The sequence below is a fragment of the Anser brachyrhynchus genome (assembly GCF_964034855.1).
Source record: "Anser brachyrhynchus genome assembly, chromosome: 2".
In the NCBI taxonomy this organism is placed as follows: domain Eukaryota; kingdom Metazoa; phylum Chordata; class Aves; order Anseriformes; family Anatidae; genus Anser; species Anser brachyrhynchus.
Window position 1 is genome coordinate 144,425,796 of NC_137695.1, and position 17,149 is coordinate 144,442,944.

At 37.7% G+C, this 17,149-nt stretch overlaps 1 long non-coding RNA gene across 1 annotated transcript in view; it reads right to left on the bottom strand.

Moving 5' to 3' along the window:
- LOC308188715 overlaps positions 1-17,149 on the bottom strand; it is a 39,302-nt gene that overhangs the window by 2,193 nt on the left and 19,960 nt on the right. The gene's annotated exons all lie outside the window — the stretch shown is intronic.

Below are 17,149 nucleotides of genomic sequence, written 5' to 3' on the forward strand. Positions count from 1 at the left end.
GACCCATGCACAGAGCAGAAGGCTCATCAAATCCATATAAATGATTGCAATGCAGTGTAACAGAAATCAAACTTTGCAGGTTTTCTCAGCAACTCTTGGCAATTCTTTAAGTTCTTTGCTGAAGCTGAAAATTACACATTCAGATTCTCAGAACACATGTACTGTGCTATTTACTGTCATCACACTCATATCTGTGTGATATAAAGTTATGTGGTATACAGAGTAATTTGTATATATATTGTAAATGTTTTATTCCAGCATCAGAGTGATCAACAATGAGGTCAAAGGTAATTTAAAATGATGTACATGTGTAGTGATACTATAAAATATCAACTATTTACCCATGAATATGGAAATGAAAAAATAAAAACAAAAACAAAAAAAGTACAACAACAACAACAAAAAACACTTCATATGGAAGGTCTGAAAACATATGCAGCTCACTGTGAGCTTGGCTACTGCACCTGCCACTGCTGTAGCTGGTGTTTTTGCCTTGCAGTGGATAATACCTCCCTGCCTTTCATTCTTCATAGTCTTTGGGTTGAGTTCATGGTGATGATATCCAAGCGTCACATCATTTCCATGCTGTGTAACTTGCAAGTGTTACAATGGCTAGAGCCAAACTTCAGAGATCAAGGCAACAGTTACAGATTCTCCATGCAGTTTCTGTCTGCCTGGCTTGCATCCACAGAGCTCCAATTCTGACTGGGCAACTATAACATAACACAAGTGATAACTAAACTTGTACCAGACTAAATTATTGAAAAAGGTCTGAGATGACAAAGATCTCCATGCCAAGTTTTAAAAGAAGTCAACCAATAGGCACAGTGTCCGCAGCAGTTGTTTACAGGCTTAGATAACAGAAATACTTAAATGCTAATCTGTTTCTTTAGGTTCTTAAATCAGCCAGTAAATACAAACAACAGTATCATCCAGCTACTACTGTTATGGAGCAACAAAAGCAGGCTGCTCCTCAGAATAAGGCAAGCTGCAGAGCTGAGGGTGGTAGTAAGGTATGAGGGACCTGTCTCAGCAGGATGAAGTCCTCCAGTCCTCTGTGGTCCCAGAGTAAAAACAAGGACAGAAAATTAGAACAGAAACCAGGGTCAGCCAACAGTCCAGCTCAACTGTAAAGTCAGTGCTAAAAAGACAGGTCAAGCCAGGAAGTCAAGTCAGCAGGACAAGGTTGGGATAAGCAGGGTACACAGGCATACCTACAGTACTACTGAAGCAAGAACAAAGGGCAAGGGCTTGAGCTTAAATGAAGCTTCTGTGCCAATGTGCAGAAGTCACAAGACAGGTTTTCAGAACAGTCTGTTCCAAGGTTACACACCTGTGCCATATCAGAGCAGGCCTTGAACACAGACAGCCAAAGGACTGTCACGCCAAAGGGGCAGAGTTTTCAGACCTAAGTGGTACACATGGGTTCCTGACAAATATGTAACACCTTGGGAACCCAAGCACTAATTTAACTTTTGAGGGCTGACAAGTATAATTTTTGGCCATGTCCCAATAATAAAGAGGCTGCCCCACCAAAAGGCAGAGTCCAAAGGGGCAAAGGGGAGACCTTGTTCTTACAAGAAGAAATCCTGAAGAAATGAGCGAAATATATAACTCATCAGCAGTCTGCAGTCCCATGTAATCTTTTTTAGGCCACTTTTTTTTAGACAGGTGTTCAGCCACTCCCAGGAAAGCAGGGCTCATCACGGGTAATGCTTTCTTGGGAAGACAAATGCCCTCACTCTGAACGTTCCCTCCTGCTTCACCCCAGCTTTTATTGCTGAATATGATGCCATATGTCATGGGACTGACCCTTTGGCCTGTTTGGATCAGCTGTCCTGCCTGTGTCCCGTCCCAGTTCCTGGTGCACCCCCAGCCTCCTCACTGGCAGGGCAGCACAAGAAGCATAAGTTCTTAGCTCTGTGTAAGCAAGACTTTACAACAACCAAAACCATCACTGTGTTATCACCTTTATTTTCATCAAAAATCCAAAACACAGGATTGTGTGAACCTCTAAAAAGAAAATTAACTCTGTTGCAGTCAAAACCATGACAATATTGGCTCTTATGTGGAGCTACAGACCAATGAAGGTATAAAAGCAAGGTGTAAAATTATGTTAGCAAACAGAAAAATTACCTCAAGTGGATCCTAGATGAAGAAGAAACATTTATAAGGTGTTTCCTCTTTGATCATAACAAAATTTAGAATGTAACAAAGTCGCTTTTTGATAATGGATCCTGGGCTGTACAAAATCCCTGACTACATCATAGAATTGGCTCTGGTTGGAAGAGAACTTAAAGATCATTTAGTTCCAGCTCCCTTGCAATGAACAGGGATGTCACCCACTAGATCAGGTTGCCTGGGAAATTGCTTCTGACAAGGCCAAGGATGATAACGGTCCTCAACTCAAAAGGCATCATTATGCAAACTCCCTTGTATTTCTATCTGTCATAACTGTGAAAGTATACTCAACAGTTTACCCCTGAATACCCTCTACCTTTAGAGAGCCACCTCCCAAAAGGATGTGAAAGACCAAGAATAGAAAACTTTTTTTTGGGAAAAAAAAAAAAAAAAATCTTTCATCCCTAAATTCTGTTTTTCCTTTGATTATAGAGCAGAACATGTCTGTCAGAAGTATATACTGAAATATTTCAGAACAGACAGAACATTGATAGTCACCCTGGACATCTGCGTCCAGGTTCAGCTCATGCAGACCTATATTTTTCACAGAATCACAGAATCACAGAATCGTCTAGGTTGGAAGAGACCTCCAAGATCATCTAGTCCAACCTCAGCCCTAACACTAACAAGTCCTCCACTAAACCATATCACTAAGGGCTACATCTAAACGTCTTTTAAAGACCTCCAGGGATGGTGACTCAACCACCTCCCTGGGCAGTCCATTCCAGTGCCTAACAACCCCTTCAGTAAAGAAATTCTTCCTAACATCCAACATAAACCTCCCCTGGCGCAACTTTAGCCCATTCCCCCTCGTCCTGTCACCAGGCACGTGGGAGAATAGACCAACCCCCACCTCTCTACAGCCTCCTTTAAGGTACCTATAGAGAGCGATGAGGTCTCCCCTGAGCCTCCTCTTCTCCAGGCTAAACAACCCCAGCTCCCTCAGCCGCTCCTCATAAGACTTGCTCTCCAGACCCCTCACCAGCTTCGTTGCCCTTCTCTGGACTCTCTCAAGCACCTCCATGTCCTTGTAGCGAGGGGCCCAAAACTGAACACAGTACTCGAGGTGCGGCCTCACCAGAGCCGAGTACAAGGGGACAATCACCTCCCTAGACCTGCTGGCCTCACTGCTTCTTATGCAAGCCAGGATGCTGTTGGCCTTCTTGGCCACCTGAGCACACTGCTGGCTCATATTCAGCTGCCTATCAACCAGTATTCCCAGGTCCTTCTCTGCCAGGCAGCTTTCCAACCACTCATCTCCCAGCCTGTAGCGCTGCTTGGGGTTGTTACGTCCCAGATGCAGGACCCGGCACTTGGCCTTATTGAACTTCATACAGCTGACCTCAGCCCATCGCTCCAGCCTATCCAGATCCTCCTGCAGAGGCTTCCTTCCCTCGAGCAGATCGACACACGCACCTAACTTGGTGTCATCTGCAAACTTACTGAGGGTGCACTCGATCCCCTCATCCAGGTCATCGATAAAGATATTAAAGAGGACCGGCCCCAGCACTCAGCCCTGGGGGACTCCACTAGTAACCGGCCTCCAACTGGATTTGGCTCCATTCACCACAACTCTTTGGGCCCGGCCATCCAGACAGTTTTTAACCCAGCAAAGCGTACACCAGTCCAAGCCACGAGCAGCCAGTTTCTTGAGGAGAATGTTGTGGGAAACGGTGTCAAAAGCCTTACTGAAGTCAAGGTAGACCACATCCACAGCCTTCCCCTCATCCACCAAGCGCGTCACTTGGTCATAGAAGGAGATCAGGTTCGTCAAGCAGGACCTACCTTTCATAAACCCATGCTGACTGGGCCTGATCGCCTGGTTGCCCTGCAAGTGCCGCGTGATGACATTCAAGATAATCTGCTCCATGAGCTTCCCTGGCACTGAGGTCAAGCTAACAGGCCTATAGTTCCCCGGGTCTACCCTCTGGCCCTTCTTGTAGATGGGCGTCACGTTTGCTAGCCGCCAGTCGACTGGGACCTCCCCTGATAGCCAGGACTGACGATAAATGATGGAAAGCGGCTTGGCCAGCTCCTCCGCCAGTTCTCTCAGTACCCTCGGGTGGATCCCATCCGGCCCCATCGACTTGCGTACATCCAAGTGTTGTAGCAGGTCGCCAACCATTTCCTCATGGATAGCGAGGGCCACATCCTGCTCCCCATCCCCTTCCACCAGCTCAGGGTACCAGGTATCCAGAGAACAACCAGTCTTGCCGCTAAAGACTGAGGCAAAGAAGGCATTAAGCACCTCAGCCTTTTCCTCATCTTATGTAACTAAGTTTCCCCCCGATAACTACGTTTCCCCCCCGAAGATTTCTGATATCTCCTCACACAGCTGAAGCATGCATTAAATATGTGCACATGAAAGGGCCTCTTCTGAGGCTAGCACCTGGGGAACACTTATCTTGAGATTTTCTCTCCAGAGGTTTCAGCTGAAATTTCTTTTATCTAGTTACCTTAAAGAGCTTGTTTCATATTCACGAACCAGACAGCCATCTATTGAAACAGTGATAAATAACATATATTGTGAAAGATGTCACAGGTGTCAAAGTAGTGGATTTAGGCACCTAATAAAGCAGAAAGACTAATTATCTTACATGATGTAGGATGAAGGGACAAGTTTAATCCTGCTGTCTTTTAAAGTCTGTCTTAAAGTATCAGCCACTCAACTACAGTACAGCATTGAATAACAGAAATCACTTAGCAGTAAGTCACTTTCTTTACAAGCCTAGGGTGACAGGATTAAGTAAATACAATATATTTTCTAGGACATTTTTTCTCATATAAATGATTACATTATTGTAATATATATTCATGCTCTGGGGCTCTTGCACTTGCCTGCTAGGGCTATAAACATCTCCCTCTCTGTTGTTTTGTTTTGTTTTGTTTTCCTTCATGGTGTAGCAAACAATTCCAACTTAGACAGCTACTCAATCACATTGTGTTGACTCTATTGGGCTACTATTGATCACAGTTAAATACCTTCTACCCAAGAAAAAAATATTGCTTAAGTAATTTTCCCTACTTTCACTAATAGTAACAACCATGAAACAGGAATCAAATAACAAAAGAATATGTAAATATACATATATATAGATGTAATCAAGTTATAATACAGAGATTTTCCTTGTGATTTATGTCTAAGTGAAAAACATGTTCTTTAAATAAATTAAATTCAGTATCCGAACAATGTGACTCATCATCTCTGTTTTGAAAATCCATAAAGATGCACCAAATCAAAACACCAAAGCTTAAGTGAGTAAGTAGAATTCATGGATAAATTTTAATAAATAAATATTGCCTTAGAAGAAATAGGCCACAGAAGGTGTTATGACATTTCTTTTTTAAGATTTCCCTAGCTCTTATAACTCTAACATTTTTTTTTTTTTTGTATTAAAATGAACTTTTATTCAGAATAAAAAGTATTTTTTAGGCAAGAGTTTTTAAAAATAAAATTTTGCTCACAGGGTCAGTAGCTTCAAGTGTGCTTCAAGATTGCTCATATTAGAGGTAATGTGATAAAATACAACTGGGAAGGTGGGAAAGTCACAACCTGGTGTAACTAATAGCAAAGAAGCTCACATATGGCAGTTTCTACTACTGACTCCAGTCATGATTAAGATTCTCCTTTGCTGTTGCACTACATTCTTAGATAGAGAGAGATGCCATCAGTCCTGCTTTTACTTGCTCTCATTGCCTGGCACAGCATTTCCGTTTGTCCATGAGACAGAAGGGGGGACAGGCACCTCCACCCAGCCCATTTCTTCATCCAGACTTCATTTATTTGTGCAGTGCCTAGTGCAGTGGAACTCCACTTTCAGTTGCACCTCAGTCACATGTCAATAAACAATGTTGTGGGCTAATCCTAGTAGGGAGCTAGGCACCACTCATCTGCTCAGTCACTTGCCCCACACTGGGATGTGGGAGAAAATTGGAAGTGTAAAAGTAAGAAATCTCATGGGTTAAGATAGAGACACTTTACTAAATAGAGCAAAACTCGCATGTGCAAGCAAAGCAAAATAAGGAAATCATTCACTACTTCCCTTTGGCAGATAGATGTTCAGCCATTTCAAGGAAAGCAGGGCTCCATCATGCCCAATGGTTAACTGGGAATATTAATTCTCATTATTAATTAATTAATAATGGTTAATTGGGAAGACAAACAGTATAACTCTGAACATCCCGCCCACCTGCAGCCTTTTCATTGCCAGGGCAGCATGAGAAAGAGAAGTCCATTCTGTATAAGCACTACCCTGCAACAACTAAAACATCATTGTGTTACCAACACATTTTTTTGGCCACAAATCCATAAAATAACACCATATGAACTACTGTGAAGAAAATTAACTCTATGCCAGCCAAAATTAGCACAAACAGATATGGTTATACTCTTACACATGGACATATCTGCCTCAAGTACTCCTAGCAATTGAAAATAATTTTAAAAATATTATTTATTGCTTGTATTATGGCAGCAGCAAGGAGTATACATCATGTAGCAAAACCCTGAGGCGATGAGTGCTATACAAATAATGTGTAATGATGGACATGAGAAATATTTTTGAGGATTTAAAATAAGTGGAAAAAGATGCATAAGACAATACTATAATGAGGTTATGTAGTGAAAAAAAGTTTATATTGTTATTGGTGACAAATTACATCTTGTTAAGTATATCAGCCATTGTTAGAATGAGTGTTTATGGGGATTTTAAGCTCTTTTGCCCTGTATTGGTAGAAAGACGATTTGGAATGATATATTTTGATTATAGTAATCAGATTTCCCACTGAGTTCATTAGTTACAAAATAAGATCATCAGAGAACGGAAAAAAATACATGGAAACACACAGCATGCATATCAGAGTTTGAATAACAATAACTTTTTTTTTTTTGTGAACTAATCATGTAAGGTAAGTATTTCACAAGTTCATGAGATTTTGTTAAATTTATTACAGTCTATAAACAAAATGTGCTTACAAGTGATCAACAATTTTCTCACTTTCATTTATTTTCTCAAGTTTTTAGTAAATAAAGTTGAAAAGTTAAGGCTCAATTTGATTTTGCCATATCAGACACTCTGTGGGGTGTCTGATTTTTTTTCTCTTAAAAAACAAACAAAAAAAAACCCAATGCATTAATTTGATACTTAGTTTAACTTTTCAGTTATTCCCTGTGGAACTGAAATAGACAGTTGTGCCTACTGCAGAACAGCCTCCATACAAATTGATAATGTACTGTTCATTCAACCATTTGCATCTGTTTGGCATCCCCACCATCTTCTGATTTGGTGAGCTAATTAATTTGTACGACTTTAATTTTCTCTGATTATGCACTTTCATTTCATGAAAACAAGGACATTTATCAATATTAATTTTAATGAATGTGATTTATTTTTCATTTAGTATAATGTAAACAATCTAAAATTTAAAAAAATTTCTAAAAATATTTTTTAAAGCAGAAATTAGTAGCAAGTCAGTGGATTAGTGATGCTATGTAGCAGGAAATTATATTTTTGGAAATACTGGATTGACAATTGGTTAATAGTCATAAATTATTTAGAACTTAAATTGTTTCTGGCCTTCTGTTACTCCAAGCAGTCTGCTCTAGAAATGTCCAGTGTGTTTGTTCCTGACACACTAGAGCAATAGAATGTTTTAATGGCATTGCCCTACAAACAAATGCTATTTTTGTTGTTGCTGTTTTAGTTTGGTATGGTTTGTTTTTTATCTACAGAATCCCTGTCAGCTGGATAATTCCTATTGAAGCCATACTTTACTGGGCAACCAAAGAATTCCTTTCCAAGTCATTTTATGCAAAAACTGTTCTCTAAGTGCAGTACTTCCCACATCACACTGGGAAAAAACAATGTTCAATGAAAAACAAAGCTCAGTGAAATTATTTTAATTTATTAAATCATGACATGGATGAACTGGGATTAACTTGTTTTATCCTTGAGATCCTTTGGTGCCTGTGGTAACAGGTGTGCTATACAGTCATTTAATTTATCAGAAAATGACATAACATGGTCATAACACAGGCATTGTCAACATTTGTAACTACTGTAAAAAAGGTAAGTTATTACAATAGGTGGACACAAGATTCCTAATATGTAGAGAAACAATTCTTGCTCATGAAAAGATGAGGTCTTGCAAGAATAGCTAAACACAGTAGAACACTGAAAGAATTAAAATAAAGGAATGATCAAATATTCAACCATCCTTGCTACACAATCAATGCAGAAACATACAAAATTACCGATATTTTATTTATTTTTATTTATTTTTATTTTTTGGCTCAAGCACAAAACTTTCCAGGTAGCTGTTTATATCAGTTACAACAATCTGAATTAGGAAATAGATAATTGATTACTGGTCCCATCTAGACAATTTGGAGATTACTTCAAAAACAAATTATGTATAAATTACCTTGTTATCCATTCAACACATAAAACATGAAACCAAGAAAATATCCTGTCTTATTTGTGGCAGTTTGAACATTTACTTAAAAAAAGACTTCTACAAGCAAAGCTGTAGATGATAAGACTACTCATCTGAAACTTTCTTCACATGTGCCATGTGATTTCAGTAAGGCATTGTCTGTTCTCAACAAAATTCATATTGTCAATTTTTACTTCAAGCAGAATTTGGTAAAAGAATGGTTCTGCAGTGTTGAATACTGTATCACTTCACATTATGCACATTATACACAACAGAAAGTTGTATATAAATTTGTTGTTACATAAAGTATGACCAAATATGAGTATTATTATTGAAACCCAAACCATTTTTTTTGCCTGCATAGAGCATTTTCGTATGATTTGTTTGTTTCCTTAAATAAGTGCAACATGCATGACAGTTCTATAATTTCTTGAGAAAAATTGCAAGAGAACAAGCTTTTCATTTTTGTATAATAATTAGTTCTGCCTCTAGCCTCCTTTTCCTTCTTTTTTTTTTTCCAGTGCACTCTCACTATATCTTGGCTCCAGTCTCTCATCTGTGTTGATATTTCTCTTTAAATGGGGAATCCTAAAATTGGATGCAAAACGTCATATACATCTTCATGAAGGCCAAGTATAGGACAGTCATGAAGATGTATAACTGCTTCCCTCAATCACTGACTTTGCTCTTGCTAATACAACCCAATATAACTAATGTGTCATCTGTGAATTTGCTAGAGGTACTTTCTGTCCCACCATGCAGATTGTTTCTAATGATGTTAAAAACAGAATTGCTCCTAGTATTAACTCCTTAAAAATACTTTCAAAACCAGTCACCTGTTTCACTTCGAACCGCTCTCCTGTAATCCAAAAGTCCATTTTTTACTTCCCATGTAGCCCTCTTATCCAGTCCATATCTCTCCAGTTTAACTACCAAGATCATGTGAGAGACTTCTAGTCTTCAGGGACATCCCTCGATCACCAGAGTTTTTCAAACATCATAGAGACTTGCCTCACAATTGTATCTTGGTGCTCCATCTACTCTCTCAATACATTCAGCCCGGTCACATGAACTTGTAAAGGAGCAGTCCTGAGAAGTGATAGTTCAGTACACTGAACACAATCAGACCTATAATGCTGAATCACTCCCAATTACTTTAACCTTTAATGCAACAATTCCTTACTGAAATTATTCAGAATTTGAGAGAATATAATTGATCCATGTCTACTTGGATATAGTATAATGTATGCAGACTTTGTTTCTTCTTTGAGCAATGCCACTCATTCACCCTACAATTGGGGGAAAATACTTGGTTTTGTTTGTTAAGAAAATCCAGTAAGCAAAAATCCAGATATTTCATACGTTGGTTCTAAATTAAGGCATTCCGTAAACAAAAATGGTGGTAGAAATATAAGAAAAATATTTTCTATGTTTTTTTTTTTTTTTAATTTACAGAATTAATGATATCCATAAATGCTGTATATTGTTTGTTTTTCAGTATTTTTATAAAGTCTGTGTCACTCCAGTTACACGTTTGGATTTTCCTGTTATACACCTGTCTCTTTTGAGATATTTGTAAAAATTCATATAAAAGGATCTAAATGATGAATTGTGAAACCACAGGACTTTAAAGATCAAGAGCCATATCAGACAGCCAAAGAAACAGTTGGTCCTTTTCTGTTTGAGCACACTGCCTGCTGTGGATGGGCAACAAGTGGAAAGTGAACATCTTTATTCCATAACTGTGTGTGCATTGTGGTTATGACTGTGTAAGACGGCAAAACTATCTGCCCATCTGTCCATTTGAATGTTATCTAATATATTTCCAGTGCAGAAACCTTCAAAAACACAGATGGGATTTTTCATCCACTTTCACTTGATAAGGAATAAAACAAAGCATATAAATACTAGTGGATCTCACATCAATTTGTATGAGTTAAAGAATTTCATAGAACATTTATCTGGAAATAAAACCTTATACTCAGTTAGTCTTTAATACAGAAAGAGAAAGTTTTGGAGTTTCGGGGCAGGGCAGGAATAACAAGAGAAAGAAAAATTTAAGTGAGAAAGCAGGCAAACAAAAGCACTATTCATTTGTTTCTTCTCCTCTTCTATGTCATTTTGACTCTTCCATAAAATGATCACTACAGATAAGATTTGATACTGTTAAAAACAAATAAAGTGAGAAGATGTGACAGAGAAATAACTTTTGTATCTTTCTTGTGACCAATCATCATTTTTATGAGCAATGTTCATATATAGTTCTTTGTGAAGCTTAGTATAAGACATCACAATTCCACAGAATGATGCCAATGTAACTCCAGCTGCTAAATAAGATCCATGTTTCCATTTTTGCTGAAGTATTTGCTGATCTCAATGAAAGGCTAACAGAAATACATGTATATATATATATATATATATATTTCAGAAGTCACTGGTTCCAGATAAAGATGAAGGTTTGTATTCCTTGCATAATTTAAAAATACAAGGAAAATTAATATTGAATGAGTAAAATGTGTCAGTACAATATTATTCCATAACTTTATTATTTTGATCTTTCAAATGCAGTGCCAAAATACTGAGTTCTACAGGGGGATGGGGTGATGTTGGTGGTAGAAAACAGCTTTTTTATTCATGTGTAAATTCTCACCCAATCTTGATCTAATCAGCTATGAGATGTGAGTGGTATTAACCTTATGTCAGGTACTGGGCTTTGTGTTAAGCTGGCTGTTCCTGTTATGACCAAGGGCAAAGAGCCATTGCTGGCAGGAAAGTCCTAATGGATGGGAGAACACAGTGGCAGGATATCACTGTATCTCTCTGTTCTTGGGCATCAATGTTTTTCAAACACGAGCCATTTCACACCATTTATAGCAGTTGAATCAAGGACTGTATTACACATTTCCTTAATGTCATCCACAACACTGATATTTCTTTTAGGAAGACATTGGCAATTCTTCATTTTACCAGATGACACAAGAACATTTTGTTTTAAAATATTGGAAGGAATCCACAAGAATCACAGAGTCCAGTTCCTGGCTTCCACACAAGACCACCCAAAAACCAAACCATATGTCTGAGAGCATTGTCCAAATGCTTCTTAGTGCTTAGTAACTTCCCTGGGAGCCTGTTACAGTGTCCAACCACCCTCTCAGTGAATAACCTTTTCCTAACATCCAGCCTGAACCTCCCCTGTCTCAGCTTCATGCCATTCCCTCAGATCCTATCACTGTTCACTAAAGAGAAGAGATCAGCACCTGCCCCTCCGCTCCCCTTGCAAGGAAACTGTAGGCCACTATAAGGCCTCCCTTCAGCTTCCTCTTCTTTAGGATAAACAAACCAAGTGACCTCAGCCACTCCTCATACATCTTGCTCTCTACCTCTTTCACCATCTTTGTAGCCCTCCTTTGGACACTCTAATAGCTTTATGTCCTTTTTATATTGTGGTGCCCCAAACTGAACACAGCCGTCAAGGTGAGGCATTACCAGCACTGAGTATAGCAGAACAATCACTTCCCTCGACTGGCTAGCAATGCTGTGCTTAATGCACTCCAGGATACAGCTGGCCCTCCTGGCTGTCAGTGCACACTGATGACTCATCTTCAACTTGCTGTCAAGTGGAACCCCCAGATGCCTTTCCTCAGGGCTGCTCCCCAGTGTGCACACCCATCCCAGGTGCAGAATCCTGCATTTGCTCTTCTTAAACTACATATGGTTGGTGACTGCCTAGGCCTCTAGTGTGTCAAGATATCCCTGCAAGGCCTCTCTGCCCACAAGGGAGTCAACAACTCCTTCTAATTTATTGCCATCTGAAAACTTTCTTAGTATGCATTCGAGTCCTGCATCCAAGTCATTTTTGAAAACAGACAGGCTGCCAGCCTGTTGTAACCCCTTTTACTATAACACTTTGAACCTGACCCATCAGCCAAGTGTTCACTCATCATACCATGTATTTGTGTAGCTGTATGCTGGACACTTTGTCCAGAAGGATATTGTGAGAAACAGTATTGAAAGCTTTGCTGAAATCCAAAAATATCACATCAACTGTCTTCCCTTGGTCAACTAGGTGGGTAACCTGGTCATAAAAGGAAATAAATTTTGTTAAGCAGGACATTCCCCTTGTGAACCTGTGCTGACTATGACCAATGACTGCATTGTCTTTTAAGTGTTTTTGAATAACTCCCAGAATAATCTTCTCCATAATTTTACCAGTCACTGAAGTGTGACTCACAGGCCTGCAATGACCAGGATCTTCTTGTCTTTCTTGAAAATTATGATGTTTGCTAGCTCCCAGTCGACTGGGACCTCTCCAAATTCTCAAGACCATTGAAAAATAATTGAAACGTCACACAATAACATCAGCCAGCTCTTTGAGTACCTTGGGATGAATCCTATTGAGCCCCACAGATATTTGCATCCAACTGGAACAGAAAATCCTGTACAAGTTTAGGGTTGGATGAGTGTTTATTGTTCCTGTAGTCATGGTCCTCCAACTAAGGGCTTCGGGGGTCCTAGGGCCCATCATCAGTGTTGAAGAAAGAGGCAAAAAAGGCATTAAACATCTCTCCTTTGTCTACATCTCCATTTGTGAGGTGACCATCCTCATCAAGTAACAGAGCAATGTTATCTCTGGTTCTCCTCTTGCTACACCTTCTGATGCTAGAATGTAGGTAGATGCCTTTAGAGGATTTAGAGATTTATTTTCTTGCCAGGTAAAGTTTTAACGCTTGCTTAGATATCCTTTAGATAATTTTCTTGTGGGTGCAGGCTTTCTGCATAATAGTCTTCTGACAAACTGCTAACTGAGGTAGTTATCAATAACTTGGAGGAAACTGGAGAAATGAGGATACAATCTTCACTTTCCCTTAACCCAGAATAAACTCTTCCCAGTCAATGGAAGGTGGTACTGTCTTACCAAACTTATCCCCAAAGTATTGGCTGCTTCTAGGATTGGGGCCCCAAATTGCAGCTAGAGTTCAAAGCAGGTTGTAGAGGCAGAAATGTGCATATATTGTAAGTAGATTAGATGTCTTTTTCTTTATAGTCTATTACCTTTAACTTCGTAGAAATACATAATGATTTTTTTTTTTTTAATGTTGCCAGCTAGTAGTTTTAGTAGTTTTATTTACTTTATATTAGCATGGCCTGTCCTGTGAGCAACTTTAATATATTGTATGTTTTAGTGTAAAGGAAGACCCCATTGTGGTTAAAAAGGAAGAAGTGTATATGGTTAAGATGAGAAAGCCAGACTACCTTTTCAGTAACTGCTACCACAATAGATTTTGTCCAATATTTCCAAGAAGCTAACAGCCTTGCCTTAGCTTCACAAGCAAGTCTGAGGCCTGCTGTCTAAAGAACATGTATATCAGCATTTTTGATTGTCAGCATTAATTATTAAAACTCTGGTTTGTGTACCTAAATAACCTAGAATGTACATGAACCTCAGCAGGATGGAAAATATTCAGTCTTCAAACTTATTTCTGTTCAGGAAAATGTACACCATGACGGGGGAAAAAAAAAAAAAAGTGAGAAAATAATAGTTTCTCAAACGTGTGGGCATTTCTGACATTAGAGATGTAATGAAAATAACTTGCAATCTAACTGTAACAATCTAACTGTAGCAATCTGTTGATATACTACAAAGATCATCGTTTACATGAAAAAAAAATTAACATGCCATTACTACACTCATTTTAGGACTTTTATTTTATTCTTATCTAAATAAAAATAAGAAACAGATGAAGATAATCATGCTTTGGAAGATATGAGCAATTAAAATATTTAGCTGTAAGAAGATATAAAAAAGAATAAATAAATAAAGAATAAATAAAGAAGCATAAAAAAGAGCCAACGACGGGCTCTATCTTTCAATTTTTGTTATATAAACAGTAACACTGTTGTAAGAATACACTGTTATATAAACAGCAATACTGCCATATCATTATTACATAACCTACTCTCTCTATGTTCTCCTCTCCTATTATTTGTCACTATCCTATTGGTTCTTCCTTCACAAACTTCTCTTAACCAGCAACCTAACAGCTTCTTTTTTGTTAGAGCCACCATTTTTCTTATAACTTTCATCTCTAATATTTCCTCATATATTATCTGGTTACAGATGAAAAATGGTCTTATATGTCATTTAACCTTTAAGTTATTATTTCTGCATTGTGTAAACAGTAAACATTATACACTACCTAAAATGTGACTTTTCTACTATTCCTGAGGACATTCTTCTTCTTTTTCGTAAATTTAGAAAGCAGCACATGAATTTGTAAACCTTAAGGATGCAAAATTCACATAAAAGATAATAGTAGTTATGAGCAACTAAAAGTTTAAAGACTGGGCCCACAATGTGTTCATAAGCACGATGCAGTGCCGTATACTACCACATTTCCTATTTTTTTTTTTTTTGCACAATATCTGGCATTGATTCCCTATTAGAGATAGATATCAACTTTGCCTTTATTTCCTCTCCTTTCAATGCCTTGTGGCCAGTATGGAGAAAATCACACAACATATTTGGGTTCTGGTAGCAGTACCATCATGCTGCTGAGCTGGAGGGTTTTAAAGACAATGGTAGTAATGTAAAGCAACTGAAGTAAAGGTTGTTTTTTTGTAAAATGATACTGCAGATAGACAGATATTCTGTGGCTGAATCTTAGAAAGAATACTGTCTGCAACTTTATAAAATAGAAAAAAAATAATATAAAAACTGTTAAAACATAAAAAATGGGACAGTTAAGATTTAAAGGAAACCTTCCATTATTTCATAGAACTTGGTATATCAGCTCATTAAGCATGTTGCTTTCTTCTGGGGTACTTCATACTAGCTGTAAAGAAGCAAATGCAAAATTCTCCACTTCTTAGAACTTTACCTATATACCTATATTGCATTCCTTATTCTTACTACTACTGTTACTACTATATGTCCTTATCCCTTCTCCTGAGTATTTATCAGCTAATGTTTTCCTCAAAGCACTCTTCAAACTGATGGTTACTTTTTACTAGTTTCTTATATTTATTTTTTCTGTATTTCTTTTTCCAAGTGGTTGTTCAAAGACTTCCTAACTCAGCAACATCTGGAACCAAATTCTGAGGCTCAGGTATACACTTAGTGTTCTTTCAGATAACTGTGGGAGATGCAGACCTATTGTAATCTACCTACTCTGAACACTGTCTTACAAAGTGATACTCTGCTATTTATTTGTGTTAATATATTTAAACAGAATTTAATCTGTCCTTACTAGCAGGAGGGGTTTCTTAATTAAGAAATAACACAACAGATGGATTAAGCAAATACATGAAAAGGAAGTATATTGAAAGGATGAGATAATATTGTTAGGATGTAGGTTTTGCTTTTTTTTTTTTTTTTTTCCCCCCAGAAATTCTATATGCATGCTTTGAAGCAGAAAGATACACTCTTACTTAAATTGACTAGGGGGGTGTTGATAAGGGGTCAAATACAAAATACAAGGGCAAAGTAGGCTGTCTTTGCCCTTGTAGAATCATTCCACAATGGAAAAAGAAAGTAAGGACACTATATTACTGTGTTTATATCTTTGATACTTTGCTCTTGAAGATATAAAAATTGAGAAAAATCTTCTATCCTTCTATGACATTTTATTCATGAATTTATGTTAAATTACTCATTATTTGAGCTTTAAGGCACATTGAAATCATAAGGGTTTCTTATAAGGATTTTTTTTTTTGAAACAAGTATTAGAAAACATAATATTTGATCCCAATTTCTTTCCTCTGAGACATCACATTAATAAAGCATCAAACATTATGTCAAGCAGCCCTGAATAACATTTATTGCTACTATCTATGGATATGAGGCATCTATTTTGCCAAGATCAATTATTGCTTTTCTAATGAAAGAGAGAATAGAGAGATCCAGCATTACAAATGTCTTCTTTTCACTCTGCTGCTAATGAAACCAAGTGGTGGTGGAAAAAGAGTTGTCCTAAGATGTATGGCACCATAATCTTGAGAAAATAATTAATCTATAGAAATATAATGGCAACATTTCCATTGCCATCCATAGGATTATTAAAGAGGCAAGAATATGGGTGTTTTTTACCAAAATGAAGCAAGTTTTCTCTGATTTGTACTGATTCCTAGAAATTCATTCTTAATACTAAGAATACTAAGATTTAGACTGCTTCTATATAAAACAAACAAACAAAAAAAAACAAAACAAAACATTGCTTCTCACTTGCATGAGCCCTAATAGCTGGTTGCTATGTGCTCAATTACACCACTTTAGTTCTGAATAATTTTCTATATCCTACGAATATCTATATTCTATACCATTATGTTGAATCATTTTGCAATAGTTCACTAGGATGAAAGAAATCACCTTTTGTGATATGACCACATAGTTAATAAATTGCAACTGCCACAATAAATCATTTTCTAGTCTTAATTTTCATAAGATAGGTGTGAGAATTTCTCTACTCCTACCCATTTAGTGAATCTATAGACAAAGATTTTTAGTTGATTATATTTACAAAATATCAGGACAGAA